Raw genomic sequence first — 24,697 nt, 5'->3', positions numbered from 1 at the left:
CCCTGCATTGGTAGGCGTAGTCTTATCCACTGTACCACCAGGGAAGTCCCTGCACATACACTCTTGAACACAGCCCTTTTGTAGAGAGCTCCCCCCTCCCCAGTTCCTTTGCACTGTAAATGTCTCTGTCAGCAGCAGCCAGAGTTTCCTGCATCACTAGTCAGGCTCTATCCAGTTCACTCAGGGATGGGAGCTTTTGGGCGGCAGTAGTGAGATTACCTCTTATCCTTTGCTTAGCGTATTAGCAGTCCCTGGGGTCTGTAAAGCATCTCTCGTCCATATCTGTCTGCTTCCACTGGGGCTGCTGGTCAGAAGTGGACGGGGTCTGCAGGGAGGTGGGCTGCCCAGGCTGCTGAACCTTGGTCCTGGTGGCTTTATCCTCCTTGAAGGACCCGAAGGAGCTGAGGTGCAGGAGGGGTGGACCCTAAGGGGAGTGGCTCCATCGTGGAAACGCTGGCCTGCGTCCTTGCCTGGCTGTCCTTCTGCCCTCAGCCCCATCTTTGCTGTGGACATAGATGAAGGGAAGAAATAGACTTTTTCCATCATTGGAGGTTCCATTGGCTTATCAGTTGGTCTGGAAAACACAATCTGGAGAGGTGCCTTCATGTTCCAGGTGGGTGTTTGTGGGGAGGATGCTGATGGTGGAGGACAGAGTGGAGGGGAAATGAGATTCCAGGAGAAGGTGGTTGGGTTAGGTGTGTCTGGGAGTGTCAGAGCTTCCTTTTTAATGTTTGTTTATTGCATCTGTTGGCTGCGTTGAGCCTTGTTTGTGGCACACCGGCTCTCCATTGCATCACGCGGACTCTTCAGTTGTGGTGCATGGGCTGAGTTGCTCCATGGCGTGTGGGATCTTAGTTCCCTGACCAGGGATCAAACCCGAGTCCTCTGCATTGGAAGGCGTATTCTTAACCCCTGGACCACCAGGGAAGTCCCACAAAGTGTCATAGCTTCTTAACTGTAGGGCTAGATGAGTAATAGGAGAGTTAAGCTCTGAGGTTTTTGAAGGCTTGGATGTTCAGTCTGTTCATTCATTGAGGGGCCCATGTGCCAGCATCATCCATGCTGGGGGCAGGCAAAGTCACACACACGACCCCTGCCCCTCACAGGTGATGACAGCAGAGTCACACCTTAAAGTGGTCCAGCGGGGAGAGAGTGGCCATCCATGGCAGGGTAAGAAAAATCTTCATGGAGAAGGCTCAGGCCGGGGGTTGCTCTGCAGAGCGGGAGTGACGAAGGCAGAACCTAGAGGTGTGTGAAAGCCTGGGATGTTCAGGGAGCTGGAGGCAGGATGCTGGAGTATTCAGTAAGAGGATGTAGCTCTGGGTAGGAGGAGGTGTGGCAAGATGGTGACCCTGAAGAATTAGTACCAAGATCATCACGGGTTTATGTGCATTTTAGGGTTTCTAGTTTACCCTGCAGGATGTGTGCCATTATTGACCGTTTTTAATTGTGGCTACATTGGTTCTAGCCTGGTCACTGTGATAGCAGGGTAGAGGGAACATTCGAGAGGGCTGAGAGTTTGGGAAATAGTTTGGCAGTTCCTCGACATAGGAGACATAGTTACTGCATGACCCAGTGGTTCTGCTACAAGGTAAGAATATAGAGAAAGGAGAATGTACATTCACATAAAAACTTGGACACATATATTCATGACAGCTGGATGGTGAGAACAACCCTGATGTCCACATGTGGATGGACTGATACACACCATATAACTTCCATGCAAAATTATTTGCCATAGAAAGAAACAAAGGACTGATACGCCCTGCAAAGCATATGTCCCATGAAAACATGATGCTGAGTGAAGAGAATCCACATACAAAAGACCACATGTTGTGTAATCCACTTACGTGAAATGTCCAGAAGAGGCAAGTCTGTAGCGACAGGAAGTAGATTGCTGGTTGCCTAAGACCTCAGGTGGGTGGGTGGGGAGTGAGGTGAGGAGTGACTGCTAATAAAGCTACAGGGTTTCCTTTTAGGGAGATGAAATGCTCCAAAATTAGATTGTGGTAGTGGCTGCAAAACTCTGAATATAGTTAAAAAAAAAAAAAGGTGACTTGTACAGTTGAAACAGTGAATTGTTTGGTATATGAATTACATCTCAGTAAAGCTACTTAAAAATAAATATGATATAATCTCTGTCCTTTAAAAAAATGCAAAGGCTGGGAGATTAATGAAAAAGCTTTAAAAATAGTTGAGGTGGCAAAGGCTCCTGCACCAAGGCTGAAGCCATGGAACAGGAGGGCGGGGTAGGGCTCAGTACATCAGGAGGTGGTAGCTTTGGGGTCCAACCAAAAGCTTAGCGACTGAACAGCAACAGCAATAGAATCCTGGGCTTTTTTTTTTTTTGGCCATGCTGCAAGGCAGCAGTATCTTAGTTCCCCAACCAGGGATTGAACCCTTGCCCCTATGTGGAAGTACGGAGGATGGGGTGCAGTGGACCCCCAGGAAGTCCCCTGGGCTTTTCCATAGGCATTTCTCCAGAGTATGTAATGAACAACCTGCCAGGAACATACTTACATCATGCTTCTTCCAGAGGGATTTTAGGCAGCAGTGGTATTTATTGATGTCAAACCTCTTTCCCTTTTATGTAAGTGCTAAATCATATCGTTCTTATGAGACACCAATACGGGCAGAGACTGGATGGGGAAGTGGGGCAGAGGCTGGAAGAATGAAGACCCATATCTTACTACTATAAGATTAATTCAACAGACAGAAATATGAAGAATCCCTGTTTACATGTTTCTGACCGTAGTCAACTGACTGCCTTAACAATGAGTTTCCAGTTTGGAAATCATCTTCCAAACACACTGTCATTAGCCCGAGGCCAAGCATTCAAGCGTAAGAACCAAAAGCCTACGTGCCATCACTGGTCGGTGACCATTGGCAGAGGCCTAGGAGCTTGGCTGCAGGGTGGGCCAGATGTGAGGCAAAAACCCAGCTGGGCCTCCAGCTGCTGTTGAAGGGACAAAAGCTTTGAGGGCAAAACCCAGTCCAGCGGGTGTCAGGCCCCGCAGAGGCTTGGCGGCATATGGCAGGTGGTGCAGAGTTCAGGGGGCCCGACAGGGATGGGGTGAAAGAATCAGCTGGACACAAGGAAGAGTCGGGAGACACGATCTGAATCAGGTCAGGAGGAGTGAGCTCGGCACCCTTTGCTGTTCAGTCGCTCAATCATGTCCGACTCTTTGCGACCCCATGGACTGCAGCACGCCAGGCCTCCCTGTCCATCACCATCTCCCAGAACCTGCTCAGACTCATGTCCATCGAGTCAGTGATGCCATCCAACCATCTCATCCTCTGTCGTCCCCTTCTCCTGCCTTCAATCTTTCCGAGCATCAGGGTCTTTTCTAATGAGTTGGTTCCTCACATCAGGTGGCCAAAGTATTGGAGTTTCAGCTTCAGCATCAGTCCTTCCAATGAACATCCAGGACTGATTTCCTTTAGGATGGACTGGTTTTATCTCCTTGCAGTCCAAGGGACTCTCAAGAGTCTTCTCCACTACCATAGTTCAAATGTAAGTTCTTTGGCATTCATCCTTCTTTATGGTCCAACTCTCACATTTGTTCATGACTACTAGAAAAACCATAGCTTTGACCAGACGGACCTTTTTTGGCACCCGGGGATAGGTGTTTATTCAACAGACATTTATTGACTGTCTACTGTGCATCGGGCATGGCCCCGGGGGCCGTGCTGGTGGGCCTTGAGATGAAGGCTGTGGGCTTCGCTGGAAGGAGCCCCCGCAGTTCTCGTGTAGGTAATATTTTGTTACTGAAATCCTCTGAATTTCCAGCCATTTCCTAAGAGATTCTCACTAGTTGCCAATGTTCCCAAAAGGCGATAGTTTGAACTTTTTATTCGTTTTCAAGTTCATGGTTGAACCTCCTCAACTTTTGAATATGTAGAGTTTATTAATAGTGTGGAGTATGCTTTGACCTTCTCTCCATGTTTAATGAAATCATTCATCTCAGTAACCTCTATCCACAAACTCAACGGCACTGGAATTCATGAAAAATAGCAGACTGTGTGGCCTCACATAAAGTGTGTGAATATAAAAGTATGTCTCATACTCTCTAATTATGTGCCAAATTAATTCAGAATCAGTCATGTCCTTTGCAGACTAGTGAATAACAGAGAGACATACATCAAATTCTCAGAGTGAGATCTAAACAGACCCTACTTTCTATGGCTAAAGGTACAGTGAGCCTGATTGCAGTTTTTGCTTAAGCTTGAAGTCCAGACAAATATTATGAAAGATAAATGGGCAAAAGATACAAACAGATCATAAAGAAGAGACATGGGTGCCTGAAAATCATATGCAAAAGTGAGAAGTAGGTAAAAATTAAACAAAAACTGAATATTAAATTGCCATAATAAAAATGACAGTCCATGACATTGGTAGGGTGAGGTGAAATGAACATTTATACCTAGTAATGTGAATATAAATGGATACAGCCATTCTGTAAGGCAGTTTGTGACAAGAGCCACTAAAATGTTCATACCTTTTCCCAACGTTTTTATTTCTGAAAACTTGTTCTCAAAATGCCCATGAATGTTTACATCAAGAATGTTCACCGTAGAAATGGTTGTAATAGTGAAAAAATAGAAACAACCCAAATGCCTGACAGTAGGAGACTGGTAAAATCATGTTGTTGTTGTTAAGTCACTAAGTTGTGTCCGACTCTTTGCAACCCCTTGGACTTCAGCACACCAGGCTTCCCTGTCCTTCACTATCTCCCGGAGCTTGTGATGCCATCCAAGCATCTCATCCTCTGTCACCCCTTCTCCTCTTGCCCTCAGTCTTTGCCAGCATCAGGGTCTTTTCCAATGAATTGGCTCTTCACCTCAGGTGGCCAAAGTATTGGAGGAGCTTCAGCGTCAGTCCTTCCAATGAATATTCGGGGTTGATTTCCTTTAGGATGGACTGGTTGGATCTCCTTGCAGTCCAAGGGACTCTCAAGAGTCTTCTCCAACACCACAGTTCAAAAACATCAATTCTTCGGCACTCAGCTTTCTTTATGGTCCAACTCTCACATCTGTACATGACTGTTGGAAAAACCATAGCTTTGACTATCTGGACCTTTGTTGGCAAAATGATGTCTCTGCTTTTTAATCTGCTGTCTAGGTTTGTCATACTTTGCTTCCAAGGAGCAAGTGTCTCTTAATTTCATGGCTGCAGTCAGCATCTGCAGTGATTTCGGAGCCAAGAAAATAAAGTCTGTCACTGTTTCCATCGTTTCCCCATCTATTTGCCGTGAAGTGATGGGACTGGATGCCAAGATCTTCATTTTTTGAATATTGAATTTTAGGCTGACTTTTTCACTCTCTTCTTTCACCTTCATCAAGAGGCTCTTTAGTTCCTCTTTGATTTCTGACATTAGAGTGGTATCATCTGCGTATCTGAGGTTGTTGATTTTTCACCCAGCAGTGCTGAGCCCAGCTTGTGATTCACCCAGCCTGGCATTTTGCATAATGTATTCTATTGTACAGAAACCAAAAGTCATTTATTAACTACTAATAGAATGGGACACAGCCTGTGTCATGGGAAAAACTGTAATTTTAGCTGTGAAAGTACTGATAAAGTTTATATCTAACTATAAAAATTAAGAGGATGAAAATACTATATCAAAGCATTTATAGTTTTATTCGCAAGTGGTGAAATTGTAAGTGATGCTGTGTTTCCAGACATCCTACTTTGACAATCTGTTGCTCTTATACTTTGCAAAAGGATATATGATGTGGACATGATTAAAAAAGAAAGTAGTGTCTGATCTCCTCAAAGTGACAGAATCTGATGTTTGGGACAGATGCAGAATCCAGGCTGGTGGCGTCTTTGCATTTCTGTCCTGCTTCTGGAGCCTCAAGACAAGAGAAAAATAACACTGTAGGTCACGTTCTCAGTCTTGAGCAGTCTTGACCCTCAATAACAGGGCTGGAGGAGGCTGCCAGCCTGCAGAGGTGAGGGTCGTTCTTAGGAAGGCGATGGCCAGCCTCTTGGAAGAGGCTTGAGCACAGCTTCTTTGTGTCTGCCCTCATCGTGGTGGGTGGCAGGTGTCTGGCTGGAGGGCAGGACCCGGCAGAGAGCCGTGCGGTCACCCTCATCAGCTCTGTGGGACCCTGCCCCTGGATCCCTGGCCCCTAAGCAGCAGTTTGGTGGAGGCTGCGTTCCACTGATGCCCCGCAGCTCTGATGCTGCCTGCCTGAGTCCTGGTCCCTGCAGCATCTGACTCTCTTTCTAACTTTCCTTAAAGCCTTCCCGGACTTCTATAAGAGGAACGGGAGCTTCAAATGTCAAGAAAGAGGAGAACAAGGCACCTCTTCTTCCTCCTCTTGGAAAAAGATCCTACTGTTGATGGTGCCTTTTTTTAAAGCCTGTCTCTCCCCTTTCCCTTCTTTTCCAAAAATAGGTCTTGTGAAAGTCAGTGTGAGCTGCAGCAGCCTCGCATATGTGGCTTTCCATCTGTAGCTTGGTCTGTACAATGCGCCATGTATTTAGCTGCCTAAATTGGGACTGTTCCGCCTGCTGATTCAAGAGGAGCTGGGCAGTCACATGGGTGAACAGGCCTGTTTGTTGGTCAGGACTGGCTGCTGGATGCTCTCGGCTCTCACCCGGGGATTCAGAAGAGGGAGATATTTGGGGACATCAAGAGAGCAGATGGCCCGTGAAAGCAGCTGGCCCAGGCAGTAATTAGTCCAGGGAGGCGATGGGTCATTTTCTGAGCTTGGAGCAGAATTTCGCGTCTGTTTGTGCCATTCAAGTTGCAGAGAGAGGTTTCGGGTAGAACTGGTAGGGCTGGAAACTGTGTGTCAATGAGTCATCACAGCTGAGAGATGACAGCTCGGCTTTGCTTCCCAAGTGAAAGGTTCCTAGCAAGAAGATAGAAGGGGAGAGGTTCTGTTTGTTTTAGATTTAAAATTCGAGGTGCTCAGCTCTTTCTTTTTTTCATTGAATGGGCTCTTCTTCTTTAAATTTTGTTGATTTGTTGTTGGCTGGGCCGGGTCTTCGTTGCTGCAGTCTGTTCTCTAGTTGGGACTGGGCTCTGCTCTGCAGTTTCCGTGCTGTGGCTTCTCGTTGCAGAGCACGGGCTCTGGGGTGCTCACACTTCGGTAGGTGTGGTCCTCGGGTTAGTTGCCCTCGGCCTGTGGAATCTTCCCGGACAAGGGATCGAACTTGTGTCCCCTGAATTGGAAGGCGGGCTCTTAACCACTGGACCCCTAGGGAAGTCCGGGACTCCTTCACAGGGCTAGAGAAAGATGAATTTGTCGAGGGAGCTGGCGAAAACCCAAGATGGGGTATTCAGCGCCAACCCCATGTCCTCCTCTTTCACGGCACTTGTGTCCTGTGATGCTAAGCTTTCTGCGTCCCCCCCTAGCCTGAGTTGAGGGACCACTTCTTACATCCCTTTGTAGCCCTGACACTTAAGTGGACTGTCTGGTACATAGGTGCTGGCAATGTTTGTTGAATGAAATACATGAATGCGTAGCAGCACAGGTAGAGGGATTGGCCTGCACAGGAGGAAGGAGAAAGCTTCCTTTGAAACGGAGAAGAGGGTGGCTCTGCAGTGTGATGGGTCAAGTTTTGCTCATTTGATTTTTTCGTCTGAGAGAGTGACTAGGAATTTAAGGTCGGAACATAAAAATAATCACAGTACTTACTATTCAGTAAATGACAGCGATGATTTCATGTGGTGCTTTTATTCATCTGTATCTCTGTGTGTGTAGAAAGCTAATTTAATGTGCGTTTGGCATTTCTCTCGTAGTAACCATCCTAGTGCAGGCCCATGGTCCGACTTCCTTCTCTTACAGGGACACCTTACCCTCTGCTTCATGGCGCTCTCTCTGTTGTTAACCCATCTCCAGGGCCATGGCCCCCATCGCTCATCTCTATGCTTCACCTGTAGGAGATGCATTTTCTGCCTTTTAAAGGGGAGTCAGTGTCTTTTCTTGGACCTGTTTGCAATCACAACTGCATATAATTAGTTTTTACTAACTTGGTCTATGTAAAGTGCAAACCCTCCCATTCTGCTGTGATTCATGCGCAGGTAAAAGAGCTCTGCACCAATTACAGTGTGTGTGTGTGTCTTCCCCACTCATGCAGCAGGCACTTCTCCGACACCAGCTGGGTGTCCTGCAGTTCAGCTGAGTTCTGATACTTTCTACCTGGAGGTACATCGGATTCTACGGGTGTAAAGGGCTCAGTCCCACAAGACTGCCCCCTTCCCCCACTTCAGACTCCCGGTTATCACCTGTGCTTCCCACCGACCAGCTGTAGGATGGAGGTTCCAACGTCCCCTTCTGGGTTCAGTTAATTTCCTAGAGCAGCTCACAGAACTCAGAGAGACATTTTACTAGATTGCTGGTTTATTACGAAAGGATGTGACGGAGGTTGCTGATGAACATCCAGATTGGAGCCATCTGTAGAGCAGGCATGTGGGGAGCGGGGAGCTCCCCTGGTCTCTCCGGGTCCCACCCTCCCAGCATCTCCACCTGTTCACCAACCTGGATGCTCTTGGAACCCCCATGCCTTTGGGATCTTTATGGAGGCATCATCACACAGGCCTGATGGATCGTTAACTCCACTCCCAGCCCTTCTCCAGAGAATGTGGGGTGGGGCTGAAAACTCCAAGCTACTAGTCACGACTCTGTCTTTCCAGTGACCCGCCCCCAACCAGCAGCCCACCCAGAGTCACCTCAACAGAACAAAAGACGCTCCTGTTACCCAGGACATCCCAAGGGTCCCAGGGAAGCAGGGCCCAGGCCAGCATACATTTTCCACAATGTCACAGATGGGAACGTGTATTAGACTATCCCATCCTTCTGCTGGCATCTTTCATGAGTTTGGCTTGGGAGCCAGGCTGCCTGGATTTAGATCTCAGCTGAGCCGTTTAGCTAATGCATGGGAGATGCCGTGAGCATGAAGCTGGCTTTCCCAGGGCGTGAGGCTTATCCGTGACTTTCCGGTTGTGCTGACCCCTGTGAGTTCCCCAAATGTGGGAGGCTCAGCTGCATACTTTGTGGAGGGGGGGGGGACTGTGTGTGCACTTTGCCCTGTAAAGAGAAAAAAGAGTGACTTTCACTCACTCTGTCTGCACAGTGAGTGAAAGTCGCTCAGTCGTGTCTGACTCTTTTCGATCCCATATACTGTAGCCCACCAGGCTCCTCCATCCATGGGATTCTCCAGGCAAGAATACTGGAGTGGTTTGCCATTGCCTTCTCCAGGGGATCTTCCTGACCCAGGGATCAAACCTGGGTCTCTTGCACTACAGGCAAGATTCTTTACCTCTGAGCCACCAAGTGGACATTACTAATACCTCATGGGATTGTCTCAAGGAATATATGGGTTCATACAGATAATGCTTTTATAGCATCCCCTGGCACAGTAAGTGTTAATTATTACTACAGTTTTTGTTATTTGTTGGTAGGCCTGGGGGAGACATTTTTATAGCCCCAGACACTTTTTAGACTCCTTCCCTGGCTTCTTACACCCTCCTGAGTTATAATTAATCTTCCCTAAGACACCACAGTTGTGGTAAGTTCATTTCCCTTTCTTGACTCATCTGCAAAATGCCATTTAATATACGCAAAGTTAAAAGTTTTCCAGGGAAGAAGTTTTGAAAAGTTCTCACAAAGTTAGAGTTCGGTTCTAACCCAGTGTTAATATTATGGTTATCGGCGATCACGTTGCAGTGTCTTTGTTAAGTAGACTAATCATAGTTTTGTGCACGCTGTGTCTGTTGATGGAAGAGAGTGTCTCTTGGGCAGTGTATAATGCAGAGAATTTTGAACCTGGGATGACTGTCAGTATTTGCATTTATTTCAGCACATCTTAGAATGTGAGTTTTCCTTCTTTCTTGTTCCTGCCTTGGGGCCGCCGTGTTGCATTCTCAAGCCCCAAGCCTCCTGTGGCTGGGAGTGCAACGATTTCGCGATCCTTGCAGTGTCTTCCTGATTCGAATCATCTCGGGAGATGGAGGCAGGGGCAGGGTCTCGTGGTTGGCGTGTGAAAAGGCACTTCTGTGTTGAGAACTCCGAGCAGCAGACAAGGACCACGCCCCGTGGCTGAAGCTGCAGTCTCGTTTGTTAGCGCTGTGACTTCGTGCCTGCTGGTGTTTAGGAGTAGCGGAGTCCTTCAGAGCCCGCCCATTTTTCTTGTCTGAGATTTCACCCATCATTCTTACTGACTTTCCACTCATCATGTTAACTGCAGTTTAGATGCTTGTTTCTCTGGCCCCAGGCTCACTTGTTCTGCCTTTGAACTTGGTACAGACTCTGTCATGACCTTGCCACGTGGTGGTCCCTCCTGCCTTGCTGGGGTGGGGGGACTGTGTCCTCACTCCCATCACAGAAACTGGATGTCCAGTGCTCTTGGGACCCAGGACCGGTGGGACCGAGCAGGAGCAGAAATAAAGGAAACTCATCCTTTTCTTTCTGGGCCCACAGCTACTGCTGGGAGGTGAAATGGTCATCTCTTTGGGAGTGTCAGTTGGAGTGAAATTGTTTGTCTTTCTAAAGCAATACTGTGTTTTAGGATATAGTTGATTTCATAGTGCTTTTCAAATATCAACACGATAAATAAGCCTCTGGGGGCAGATCGTGAGTAAATCTTAAAGCACAAGCTTTCAGGAATAAAATTTAAGCTCTTTAGAGTTGTCAGCTTGAGGGGAAAAAAAAAAAGAGATAGTCCTCTAGAAAGGAAGTGTCATACAGAAGTGTGAGTTGGCGCCTGAATGTAGGTTACCTTTCTTCCCCAGAAATAACGGTGAAAGGATGCCTCTTCACCGCGGCTTCCTGAGAGGACGTGTGGTGAATCCTGAGGCAGTCACATGGGCGTTAGCAGCAGCCTCTCAGCTCCCGCTCCGTGCCGGCCGCCGTCCCGGGCGTTGGGGCCCGGAAGTGCAAACCCGGACAGAGCGCAGCTCGTGGAGTTTACGTTCCATTTGGGGAAGAGACTAAATGTAAACCTAAAGGAGCAGATCACACAGCAAGAGGAAAGATGGGGTCCTTTATCAGAGAAAAATAAAAATGCTGTGGCTCAGATGGTAAAGAATCTGCCTGCAATGCGGCAGAACCTGGGTTCAGTCTCTGGGTCAGGAAGATCCCCTGGAGGAGGAGATGGCAAGCCGCTCCAGTATTCTTGCCTGGAGAATCCCATGGACAGAGGAGCCTGGCGGGTCACAAAGAATCGGACCCGACTGAGCAACTAACATGCACACACAAGTTGGGGGGCTTCTGGGGCGAATACTTCAGTCTGAAATACAATGATCAGATGAGGTCGTGCTGGGGCGTGACAGGTGGACAGAAATGTGGAGAAGGCGAGGGAGCTGGGCCTTCATACTCCTGAAAGGGAAGAGGCTTCCAGAGAGGAGAGGTGGGGGCACTGGCTCGTCCCGGGAGCCTGCCTGGTGCCCGGTGTGGGGACAGCTGTTGGGGAAGAAAGGGGTGATGGAGCCGGCGGTGGGTCGGTGGGGATGCATATCTCATGGACCATTGTGGGGACTTACTTTACATGCCTCGGTGAAACGGGGAGATCCTGGCTGGTTTTGAGCTGAGGGGGTAACATGATCAGACTTCAATTTTGGAAGCGTGATTTTGGGTGCTGTGTTGGGAGCAGACCGTGGGGCGGGTAGAAGCCGGGAGACCTCTCCAGGGCTGTAACAGGGACCGTGCACAGGTGGTGTGGCTGGACCAGGGTGGTGACAGGGGAGATGCTTGGCAGTGGTTGGATGCTGGGCATGTTTTAAGAATGGAGCCAGGGTGTTTGCTGGTGGATGGATGATCAAGATAGGGGAGTCAGGGTTGATGCTGGGGACTTGAGCCTGAGCATCCAGGGGACGCGTTGCTGTCAACAGAGGTGGGCAGATTCTGGGCAGAGCGTGTACATGCCTGTGTGTGCGTGTGCACGCACGTGTGTGTGTGTGTTTTGGGGGGGTGCTAGCGGGGTCTATTGTGTGCCTTTCTCATGTCTAAACTGTATGAAGCTCATTTGTTGAAAAAATTGTAAGTTCTCTGATTAGATTTCCTGAACACGTACACACACTTGTGCACACACACATGATATCCTCAGGGAAAGTGGGTCCCGTGTAACTGATGGTGGCCGTCACCGGTCCCGGGACTGCAGGGCGGGCACCATCGATGGGGGAGGCGCTTAAACAACAGACATTTATTTTCTCACAAATCTAGAGGCTGGAAGTCCCAAGATCAAGGTGTGGGCAGGTTCAGTTTCTCGCGAGCACTTGATCGTTGGCCTAAAGACGGCGGCCCCCACCGGGTCCTCGCGTGCTCTTCCCCGCACACGTGTATCCCTGGTGCCCCGTGTGTCCTGACCTCCTCATCTTACAAGGGAACCCGTCAGATTGGATTAGGACCCCCGACAGCCTCACGGGGACATGATCACCTCTTTAGAGCTCGCGTCTCTAAACATAGCACCTTCAGAGGTGCTCGGGGTGGTTAGCCTGTGAATTTTTGGAGGGCAAATTTCAGCCGCTAATGTTGGTCCTCTTTGGTTTCCGGAGTCTGAAGGGGTGTCGTGAGAACGGTTTGCGTGTGTGCACTTGTTTGTGCTCCGTCCCTTGGTCGTGTCTGACTCTTTGCGACCCTGTGGACCGTAGCCCACCAGGCTCCTCTGTCCATGGGATTCTCCAGGCAGGGATGCTGGCGTGAGTTGCCATTTCCTCCTCCAGGGGATCTTCCCGACCCAGGGATTAAACCTGCGTCTCCTGTGTTTCCGCATTGGCAGGCAGGTTCTTTACCACTGCTCCACCTGGAAATGACTCCTGAAATGAGATTGTCGATAATATTCCTCACGTTAAAGGACAAAACTTTGAAATAGATGCTCTTGCTGTGTACATTCATTTCATTCTCTCGGGACTCTATTAAGTGCTTATGATGAATTAGGCTTTGAAACAGAGAAGAGTGAGATGGTTCTCCTCGTCCAGCTGCGCAGCCACGTCCACAGGTGACCCGCGCGGGAGGCTAGAAAGGAACAGCTAGGGAAGCTGGCAGAGAAGCAGGAGAAGGTGGTACCTTGAAAGCCGAGGAACGGAGGTGTTTTCAATGGAGAAAGTTGACATTCACAAGCCTTAGCTACTACAGCTGAGACGTGAATGAGGGTGAAGACAGAATAAGTGAGAAAACCAAAGTATCCCGATTTTACAATACAGGAAGAATGGAAGAAAGAGGAGAAACCCAGTTGTATCAGATTAGTAACACTGACAAAACCAGAGGCCAGCCTGCAGGCGCCCGCACGGCTGGCCCACATGCCAGCCTGACACCCAGGCTTTCACCACGGATGGTCTTCTGGTCCCTAGAGACCATTCCTCACACAGAGGAGGGCAGAGTCTGGAGTCTTCTTCTTTGCAGCCATGGCCCTTGAGGTGTCTCTCTCTGGGTCAGTGATAGTGGCGGCGACTATTCCATCCTTACTGGAACAAGTGGGGCCCTGGGCCTGGAAGGCAGCTTCTGCCCGAGTGTTACGGATGGCCGCCGTCCCGAAGGCTGACATTTCCTCGTGTCTGTTCCCAGCTCCATCTCCTCGCCATGACAGTCTGCATCCCATAGTGATGTCATTCCTAAGACCATCACCCTGCAGGGTGGGTGTTCACAAGCTGAGTTGCACGTTGTAGACACGTCGGATGCGCCATCTCCTGACTTCCATCGTGTCCTCCTGCTCCCAGAGCTCCCCCTCCATTTTTTCTCACAGAAAGGTCCACCATTCACTTGCTGACAACCCAAAGTGGAGTTTAATTTTATTTTTTAAGATTTTTTTTTATGTGGACTATTTTGAAAATCTTTATTGAATTTGTTGCAGTGTTGTTTCTGTTTTGGATTTTTTTTAGCCATGGGGCATGTGGGATCTTAGCTGCCTGACCAGGGATGGAACCCACAACCCCTGCATTGGAAGGTGAAGTCATAGGCACTGGACTGCCAGGGAAGTCCCCTAAAGTGGATTTTATGAAACGGGGAAAACGGGGCATCTCGAGACCCTTACTGGTACACAGTGCTCTGCCCAGCCCTTTTAAGGACACATTTGTGGGGCTTGGCCCCCCAGGCCCCCAGCATGTTCGACAGGCCCCGAGGGTGGGAGGCTTCTTTGGTTTCAGGCTTGTTCACAGGCGTTCACCTCTGTCACACCAGGCCTCTGCAGCTGGGATGCTGTTTTCCTGGTGCCGCTCAGAATGAAGCGTCAGAGTGCTTCAGGGTGGAGGAGGTCTTCCCTCACCTGCTAGAACCGCTCTGCAGCGCGGCGCTGGGATCCGGTGACGGCCTCGCGGGGTGTAGGAACCCCTGGGTGTGGAAGCGTTGGGACTGCAGTCTCTAAAGCATGCTTCCTGGCCTCCGCTGCACCGTGCGCTCTCTCGGGGCATCCCGGCCGCACTCACTGAATCAGGATCTCTGGGGCCAGGCCCAGGGCAGCCCCCGGGGGATGCCAGTGAGCAGTTGCGGATGTGAGCCGCTGCCCTGATGGAGACGCCAGCCCTAGAGCTGAGACAGCCTCACAGGTAGTTCTCAGGGCCGTGCCTGCCTGGGCGCGGGTCTCTGGAAGTTGTGATTCTCCAGGTGGAATATTATGAAACGTGCTTGACCTTCACTCTGTAACCAGCACGTGACCTTCATCTGGGGGGAACTGAAGTTGTTCTTCCTTTCCTTCTCCCCAAATAATATTCTGGCTCATACTCACTAAGCGCTTCAAGGGCTTTGTTTATTAAGTGCTATATATGTACTTCAGTCCTCACGAGGACCCTGGGAGATGGGTCTTGATTGAAATCATGCATATTTGCAAGCGAGGACACGGGCAAAGAAAGCTGCAGCCATCTGCCCAGAATTACACGGCTGGTGCTTGAACCCAGGTGCCCTGGCTCCGGCGCCCTGCCTCTCAGTCCACAGAGAGAAAGCCAAGTGCCGATTCACTCAGCAGGTATTTGTGGGCCCCTGTTGCGTGCCAGGCCCTTACTCACACTTTCATTGTGGATTAGGGGCAGCTTAACAGATAACAGGCCTGCGTAATGCTCTCAGAAACACATGACTGAAAATCAATTTCAAAATAATTATTCTTGGTAGATGTCCTATAACACTTAACTATTTAATTGATTGTGTTTTGTTTTACTCTATGAGACGCCCTCTTTAGCCCATGGATTACTTAGATGCGTGTTGTTTGATTTCTAAGTGTTTAGAGATTTCCTTGTCTTTCTGTTACTCGTTTCTACTTTGAATTCATTATGATCAGAGAACACACCCTATATAATTTCAGTTCTTTTCAGATTGTTGGTTTGTTTATGGCCCAGGATATAGCCTATCTTGTTGAAAGTTCAGTGGGGTTCAAAAATACATATGTCATGCTTTTGTTGGGTGGAGTATTCTGCACATATTGGTTGGATCCTGTTGGTTGATGACTGTGTTGTTCACATCATCCGTATCCTTTCTGATTTGTGTCTAGTAGTTAGGTTAGTTGCTGACAAAGGGACCAAAGTCTCCAACCATAATTGTGGAATTGTCGGTTTCCGTTTTCAGCTTTCCTGGTTTTTGCTCTACCTGTTTTGAGACACTGTTGTTTTGTGCATATGCATTTAGGATCATTGTGTCTTTCTGATGGAATTATCCCCTTATTATTTGATAATGTTCCTCTTTGTCTCTAGGAAGTTTCTTTGTTCTCAAGTCTGTTTTATCTTTTTAAGTTAATTAATTAGGCTGTGTTGGGTCTCAGTTGCGACCCGCAGGATCTTCGCTGTGTCATGTGGGATCACTCACCGCGGCACATGGGCTCTAGTTGCAGCGTGGGATTCAGTAACTGCAGCAAAAGGGGGGCTTAGTTGCTCTGCAGCGTGCGGGGTCTTAGTTCTCTGACCAGGGATTGAACCCACATCCCCTGCATTGCAAGGCGGATTCTCAGCCACTGGGAAAGTCCAACCGCTGGACTTTCTCACCAAGAAAAGTCCCCCTACTTTATCTTACATGGCCCCTCCTGTTTCACTAATGTTTGCATGGTATGTCTTTCTCCATCCTGCTCCTTTCAGTTTATCTGTGTCATTTGTCAAATTTGAAGTGAGTTTCTTATAAATAGTTGTACTTGTGTTTTTTTTTTAATCCAGTCTACCAATCTCCTTTTTAAAACTGATATATTTAGGCCATTTAGACTTAAGGTAATTATGATATGCTAGAGTTTGTCTCCCAAGTTAACAGCATAACAGTTTACATAACATACATAACCAAGGTACATTTTCTTTCGGAGAGTTCACCAAGAGATGAAATTAAGAACAGCTGTCACTGGGTTCTTGCCCAAGGTATCTTTATTTGTGTGATTTTTATGCCCAGGTGTCATAGGGGGACGTCAGTAACACCAAGACACAGCGGCTGGCAGTGCTTGCGTCTGCTCGCGGTGACCGGCGTGGTGTGGTTTTGTGTTTACAGGCCCGTATTCCTTGCTCTCACTCCACTATTACTGCTGTGTTGCAAACAGTCCTGGAATTTAGTGGCTTTTGAGCCCCACTTTCACATGCTAACACTCTGTGGGTCCACAGTTCAGAAAGGACCCCGTGGGGACAGCTGTCCCTGTCTTAGCTTGCCTGTGGTCGTATCTGGGAAGGCAGGAAGGCTGAGGGGACTCACCCTGGGGAGATAGACACCTGAATGCACCTTCCCTTGCAGATCTGGCAGTGCGCTGCGCTGTGGTGGTGTGAGCACCAGGACTGTCCTTGGGCCTGGCCGCTGCGGGGCAGTCAGCCTCTTATGTGACGGTCTGGGCTCCACGAGCAAACATTCCAGCAAACCAAGTGGCTCCTGCATCACTCTGCTGTCCTCTCTTGGGTGAAGTACTCACAGGCCCACTTAGATTCCAGGGGACAGGCCCTCTCTTGATGGGAACCTTTTCAAGCAATTTGGGGGTCATGACATACTTGGGGAAAAATTATTTAGGGGGTGTGTGTGTTAGTTGCTCAATCGTGTCTCACTCTTTGTGACCCTATAGGCTGTAGCCCTCCAGGCTCCTCTGTTCATGGAATTCCTCGGGCAAGAATACTGGCGTGTGTTGCTATTCCCTTCTCCAGGAGATCTTCCCCACCCAGGGATCAAACTCAGGTCTCCTGCATTGCTGGCAGATTCTTTACCATCTGAGCCACCAGGGAAGCCCTAAATAAGTTAAGTAGTATTGTTTTTCTTTTAAATTCTCTAAATTGAAAAAAAATTTATATTAAACTATCATCTGAAAGGTTTTCCAGGTGGCTCAGTGGTAAAGAATTTGCCTGCCAATTCAGGAGATGCAAGAGACGTGGGTTCGATTCCTGAGTTGGGAAGATCCCTTGGAGAAGGAAATGGCAACCCACTCCAGTATTCTTGCCTGAAAAATCTCATGGACAGAGGAACCTGGTGGGCTACAGTCCAGAGGGTCACCGAGTCAGACACAACTCACACACACAACAGCCATCATGTGAAAACCGCATATCCTAATAGGCTTCCTTGTGTTGATATCTGGTAGAATTGCTTTTATGCTTGAAGTAGGTCAGTCTCAGACTGAGTGAGTGAGGTTGCTGTAGGAATTCTCTAACTGCTTGTGACTCTAAGATCACAGTGTGTTTCTCAAGATTTATTGTGACTTCACAAGGCACAGTGAGTCATGTGCTGTTTAGCGTGTGTCCTGTACAGTTGGAGAAACCGAAGCCTTGAGAACTGACTTTGTGCAAAGTCACAGAGCAAGTCAGTGCTTGAATGGAATTAAATGCGGTCTCTCTCTGTCCTGGGCTGGTGTCTCTGTGAGTGTGTTCCCTGGCTCTGTCATCTAAGACAACCTCTGGGATCTAATGCCTGATGATCTGAGGTGGGTGGAACTGGTGTAATAATAGAAATAAAGTGCACAATAAATGTGATGTGCTTGAATCATCTCGAAAGCATCTCCTCCTTCTGTGTAAAAACTGTCTTCCAGGAGATTGATCCTTGGTGCCAAAAGGGTTTGGGGACCGCTGATCTAAGGTGTCCTTTAGAATGTGCCACCTCGTGGAATGACTGACCCATAACTCGGCGTCCTGATTAGGTTGTTCTGTTGGACGGGATGTTCCTGCAGGTGACAGGCCTCACAGCCCCGACAATCAGTGCTAACTTGTTTCTTCGTGTGCTCCTCATCTCAGAGGAGAAGTGCTTTCACTTCCTTCCTTACTGTGATCAAGCCGAGGCACGTCCATGTCTGTTTCTAAGGATTGGGAGGAAAGTGTGTCTCAGGATGAATTCTTCCCCCCAAAAGCTGATCTCAGCGGGTTTTCCTTCAAAACATGATGGTGATGAGAACATACTTTTTTTTAAAGTTTAAAACTGTTATACTTTAGCTCTTGAGATTATCCAAAAAATAAAAGAAAATCTACAAACCACGATCCAAATAAACCCAACTCCCTGTGTGGTGGCAACTAGCCCACCCTTGGTGAGAGTCCCAGGCATGGGAGACCCATGACCTGCCTAGCCCCCGCCCGGCCTCAGGACCATCCAGTTTTCTGCATGGACACTTCCTCCCTCCTCCACGTCCCCCGGGCGCTTGCCTCTCGGGCAGTGTCCCCACATCTCCTGGCACAGCCAGGGGCTTCTCGCCGCACCCCTGACCACATGTGCTCCAGGCAGCCCCTGGTGTTATTCATCTTCACGGTTCCAGTCTGTTTCCGTGATGGAAGGTGCATATTAGGGGGCCATGGGGAGAAGGAGCCGCAGGATTGATGGCTCTCAGAAGCATAACCCATCACTCACTAGCCTTCTGCGCCCGTGGCCCTGGAGTGTTTGCCAGAAATGATTCATTATTCAGATTTCATTTAAAATGCTGCCAAAGTTTGGGCCATAGCTCCAAACTTTATCGCATAATGAAGAAGAGGTTCGAAGAGAAAAGCAAGAGCATTGAGGTCTGGGGAGTGCTTTCTGTGTTGCTTTTCCAAGCTGCTGAGGTCCCAGTTCCTGCCTCTTTCTGTGACCCTGGAAGTAGCCGGGGTCACAGGCCAAGCACTTTCCTGGGGTCTCTGAACATGGCCCCCTCCCAGCAGAGCTCCATCGACTCCAAGGTAGTTCTGATTTTACTGTCTCACGCTTGTACCAGTTTCAGGTAAACTAGTAGTTTCGCAAGTTAATAGGCCTGGTGGGGGTGCCCAGGAACCTGTTTCCCAGTTTCTACCGGCAAAAACAAATACAGGCCAATCAATCTCTGTTTTGTAGAGAGCGGTGATTTGTGTGCCGGCCTCTTGATTCTTTTACTCTTCAGCTCGCTGTGGTTTATCTGTCATGAGGAAGCCCCACGTAAATATACATATTTCCCCCGGATGTCCAGTGGTTCAATGTCATAGCCTCTCTGTGAAGTTAAAATGAATTCTTGCCATGGACTAATCAGAGGAGTTAGCCCAATAAAATAAATGCATATAGGAAGTCCAACTTCAGACTTGCCTTGAAGCACAGAGCAGTTGGTGTGGATGCTTTGTACATTGTGATTTGATTTTTAAGACCAGGAAGTAAGAACTCAGTGTCATGAAATAGCTTAAGGTGCTACAAAGTGAGTGGTGAAGCCAGGGTTTAGGAAGGGGGTCCCTGGCTTAGGTGCCGCCAAGCACAGGGGCTGTCAGGACAGCGCGGGGCCTGGGCATGTCTGTAGCGGGAAGGAGGCTGTTGTAATTGTGTTAATGGTGATTGACGTTATAGGTGTGCCATGGCACAGGGTTGTGCTAACCCTGTTGGGGGTGTAGTCAGATAAACGATCGTAGTATCCAATAAATACAGGTTAGTTATTTGAAAATTCCGGTTGATATTAGAAATGTTTTTTTTTTCCAAGCAATAGCTAAAAAAAAATCCTATTGAAATATTGCTAAAAAATTATCTTGACTCAAATAGTTATCCATGTTAATTTGTGTATCACCAGACTTTTTAGCAGAATATCATATATGATGCCCAAAAGGCACATGAAAAGATGCTCAGCATTGATAATTGCTGCTGCTGCTGCTAAGTTGCTTCAGTCGTGTCTGACTCTGTGCGACCCCATAGATGGCAGCCCACCAGGCTCCGCCATCCCTGGGATTCTCCAGGCAAGAACACTGGAGTGGGTTGCCATTTCCTTCTCCAGTGCATGAAAGGAAAAAGTGAAAGTGAAGTCGCTCAGTCGTGTCCGACTCTTAGCGACCCCATGGACTGCAGCCCACCAGGCTCCTCCGTCCATGGGATTTTCCAGGCTAATTGCTAGAGAAATGCAAATCAGAACTACAGTGAGGTATCACCTCACACCGGTTAGAATGGCCATGATCAAAATGTCTACAAATAATAAATGCTGCAGAGGGTGTGGCAAAAGTGGAACCCTCCTATACTGTTGTTGGGAATGTAAATTGGTGCAGCCACTACGGAGGGCAATAGGTAATTTCCTTAAAAGTTAAAAAGAGGACTATCATATGATCCAACAATCCCACTCCTAGGCATGTATCTGGAGAAAACCATAATTCAGAAAGATACATCCACCCCTGTGTTCATAGCAGCACTGTTTACAACAGCCAGGACATGGAAACAGCCTAAATGTCCATCAACAGAGGAATGGATGAACAGGATGAGGTACATATATACAGTGGAATATTACTCGGCCATAAAAAAGAGTGAAATAATACCATTGGCAGCAACATGGTTGGACCTAGAGATTATCATACTAAATGAAGTGAGCTAGACAAAGACAGACAGATATCATATGATATCACTTATATATGCAATCTAAAAAAAATGATGCAGAAGAACTTATATAGAAAAGAGAAATGGACCCACAGACATAGAAAATGAACTTACGGTTACCAAAGGGGAAAGGAGGGGGAAGGGATAAATCAGGAGTTGGAAATTAATACATACACACTGCTATATATAAAATAGATAACCAACAAGGACCTACTGTATAGCATAAGGAACTATACCCAGCATTTTGTAATAACCTATAAGGGAAAAGAATCTGAAATATATATATATATATATATTAATATATAAAATACATGCATATATAAAATGGAATCACTTTGCTGTACACCTGACATTAACACAACATTGTAAATCAACTTACTTCAGTAAAAAAAATTTAAAAAGAATCCTGGTCTCTGGATCCACAGTGACTTTAAAAAATGAGTGATTGGATCCAGTTTACAAGTATATTTGATGTCAGTGTATATAGCACAGCAAGAGGAGGGCTTGCCCAGAGCCCTGACCCCTGTGACCAAGAGCAGTGATGCAGAGACTAATGGAGCAAAGTGGGATGATGCCACAGTAATGAGTAATGATGTCATAGGAATAAGAGGGATTATATTGTTGTCGTAATTACTGTTGCTGGCATCACCGAGTGCTTCCTGGGTACCAGGCATATTTGCGTGTGTTAATTTATTTATTTTTCACAGCAGCCCTATAAAGAAATAGGTACTATTATTGGTCCTATTTTTTAAAAGACTTCCCTAATGGCTCAGTGGGTAAAGAATCTGCCCTCAGTGCAGGAGACATGGGAGATGTGGGTTCAATTCGTGGGTCAGGAAGATCCCTGGAGGAGGAAAATGGCAGCTTGCTCCAATATTCTTGCCTGAAAAATCCCATAGACAGGAGTCTGGTGAGCTATAGTCCAAAGGGTTGCAAAGAGTCAGACGCAACCGAGTGGCTGAGCGTGCACACATTTCTTAAAGATGAGGAAATTGGCGTCAGGAAATCAGTCTATGTTACTTCAATCTTCAAACGTGAGTTTTTTTCTTTTTTAAATTATAAAAGTATGATAAAATTTACAGAATATTTGGAAAATACAGAACAACATTACATATAGTTTCATTGCATATTACGATTTTTAAAGTAGATTTTTAGTTGGGGTTTCAATATCAAACTCAAAAATTAATAGAATGAATAGATAGAGAAGTAGAAAGATAATAGTAGACCTGAGAATCACTATGAATCAATTCAACATAATTAAGATGTATACAATTTTCACACAACAGCAGGATACAAATTCTCCTCAAGTTGCCGTAGACTGCAAACCAAGAGACACGGGAATACATCCAGGGACATAAAACAAGGTGCAAAAATTTCATGATCTCAAAGTATTGAAATCATACGGAGTCTGTTCTCTTGCCACTGTGGAATTATGTTAGAAATCAATATCAAAAGATATTTGAGAATAACCCACATATTTTCAAGTGCAATATGACATTTACCAAGAGAGATCTTTGACTTAGCCTTTGAAAGCCTCAATAAAGTTAGAAGACTGAAGAAACACAGAGGGTGATTGCAGAGAAGAATTTAAATGAGAAATTAATATCAAAATGAGAGATTAATATCAAAGATACTTCATAAATCCCATGTATTTGGAAATTGTCTACTTTTAAATGATAGGTGTATCGAAGAGTCCATAACAAGGAAAATTAGGAAATATTTGTAACAAAAATGAAAGAGAATTTCTAAGAATTTGTTGCATGTAGCTGAAGCTGCTCAGTGCAACTAAATACAATGTAGAGTCTTGAATAAGATATGAAAACAAATAATGGACACGCATATAAGAAAATTGAACAGAATCTGTGCTTTAGTTAATAATACTGTATCACGTGTTAAATTTCCTATTTTTTTTTTTTTTTGCAGCATAGTATTTCTTTATATTCTCAGAATTGGATTAGAAGTTTCAAGCCTCATTCAAGTTTTTTTTTTTAAATCAGTAAAATAATAAGCTTTCTAACTTTTAGCAGTAATACTAAATGCCAGAATAAATGAAACTATATCAAAGTTCTGAGTAAATATAAATTAGAAATCTAGCATTCTTTTCATACTTAGTCAAAGAGTTGGAACCAAAATGTCATGGACTTTTAGCTCAGCAAAAATTCATGTTTTCTTTTATACACATATATATTTATATATATGTAGGTATATATATACCTACATATATATAAATCCCATGAACGGAGGAGCCTGGCGGGCTGCAGTCCGTGGGGTCACTGAGTCGGACACGACTGAGCGACTCCACTTTCACTTTTCACTTTCATGCCCTGGAGAAGGAAATGGCAACCCACTCCAGTACTCTTGCCTGGAGAATCCCAGGGACGGGGGAGCCTGGTGGGCTGCCGTCTATGGGGTCGCACAGAGTCGGACACGACTGACGCGACTTAGCAGCAGCAGCAGCAGGTATATATATATATATATATATACACACACACACACACAAAAGCTTTTCTGCTACACTTAATATTAGAAAACATAAGCTAAATAAAATGGGAACACTGATTATGAAATAGAAAAAGTGAAACCAGATAAAAGTTAAAGGGCATCAGATGGTCCAGTTGTTTTTAAACGTGGTTACCCTCTAGAATCACATCTGGAGCTTTGGAGAAAAAAACAATACCTAGGCATTTGTATTTTTCAAAAAATTCCAAGATAATTCTAATGTGCATGTGGGTTTTGAAAAGTGATTCCAGTTTTTTCTATTAAAAGTAGTAGTTTAGTATACAGAATTCTCTTATTTTCTGTCTACCAATCATTATGCAGTGGTATTAAAACGAATAATTGTTACATAATCAAAATAGTATAAAAGATGTTTATCAGTTTTAACAATCAATAGCGAGACAAAAAATAGTGTGACAAAATAGCAAGTCCCAATGGAAACATGATTAATCTAATAATATGAAATAACTGCATATGATTTGGGGGGTTAAGGAGAGTGATACGGTTAGTGGAAGTGCATACATACGCATGTTTCATCCACCTAGCCTCGTGTATGTATTTGGTTGGTGCATTTAATCCATTTACATTTAAGGTAATTATCAATATGTATGATCCTATTAGCATTTTCTCAATTGTTTTGGGTTTATTTTTTGTAGGTGTTTTCATTCTCTTGTGTTTCCTGCCTAAAGAAGTTCCTTTAGCATTTGTTGCGAAGCTGGTTTGGAGGTGCTGAATTCTCTTAACTTTTGCTGGTCTGGAAAGCTTTTGATTTCTCCATCAGATCCGAACCAGAGTCCTGCTGGGTAGAGTATTCTTGGCTGTAGTTTCCTCCCTCTCATCACTTTAAATAAGTCATGCCATTCCCTTTTGGCGTGTAGAGATTCTGTGGAGAAGTCAGCTGACAGCCCAGTGGGAGTTCCCTTCTATGTTGTCTGTCAGTTCCCCCTTGTTCCTTTTAATATCTAATCTTTGTCTTTAGTTTCATTACTGTGTGTCTTGGTTGTTACTCCTGGGTTATCCTGCCTGGGACTCTCTGTGCTTCTTGGACTTGGCTGAATGCTTCCCTTCCCATGTTAGGGAGGTTTTCAGCTATTATCTCTTCAAATATTTTCTCAGGTCCTCTCTCTTTTCTCCTTCTGGGGCCTCTATAATGTGAATGTTTGTGTGTTTAATATTGTCTGAGAGGGCTCTTAGGCTGTCTTCATTTCTTTTCATTCTTTTTTCTGTATTCTGTTTTGCAGCAGTGATCTCCACCATTGTATCCTCCAGGTCACTTATCTGCTCTTCTGCCTCAGTTATTCTGCTATTGATTCCTTCCAGTGTATTATTCATCTCTGTTTGTTTGTTCTTTAGTTCTTCTAGGTCTTTGGCAAACATTTCTTGCATCTTCTCTATTTTTTTTCTGAGACCCTGGATCATCTTCATTATTATTATTCTGAACTCTTTTCCTGGAAGTTTGTCTGTCTCCACTTCATTTAGTTGTTTTTCTGGGGTTTTGTCTTGCCCCTTTATCTGGGACATAACCCTCTGCCTTTGCATTGTCATTAAC

At 46.3% G+C, this 24,697-nt stretch overlaps 1 protein-coding gene and 1 non-coding gene across 14 annotated transcripts in view; both read left to right on the top strand.

Moving 5' to 3' along the window:
* The window catches only part of CSGALNACT1 (chondroitin sulfate N-acetylgalactosaminyltransferase 1), a 323,001-nt gene that overhangs the window by 249,079 nt on the left and 49,225 nt on the right, over nt 1–24,697 (top strand). The gene's annotated exons all lie outside the window — the stretch shown is intronic.
* Nucleotides 8,883–9,048, top strand: LOC145519205 (U1 spliceosomal RNA). The gene has a single exon (XR_014063630.1). It is a non-coding gene; the product is annotated as a U1 spliceosomal RNA (small nuclear RNA).

The sequence above is a fragment of the Giraffa tippelskirchi genome, chromosome 8 (genome assembly GCF_054371585.1).
Source record: "Giraffa tippelskirchi isolate mGirTip1 chromosome 8, T2T-mGirTip1v1.2.pri, whole genome shotgun sequence".
NCBI lineage: Eukaryota > Metazoa > Chordata > Mammalia > Artiodactyla > Giraffidae > Giraffa > Giraffa tippelskirchi.
Note: the sequence above shows the minus strand (reverse complement) of the source record. Positions and strands in the feature narration are given on the sequence as shown.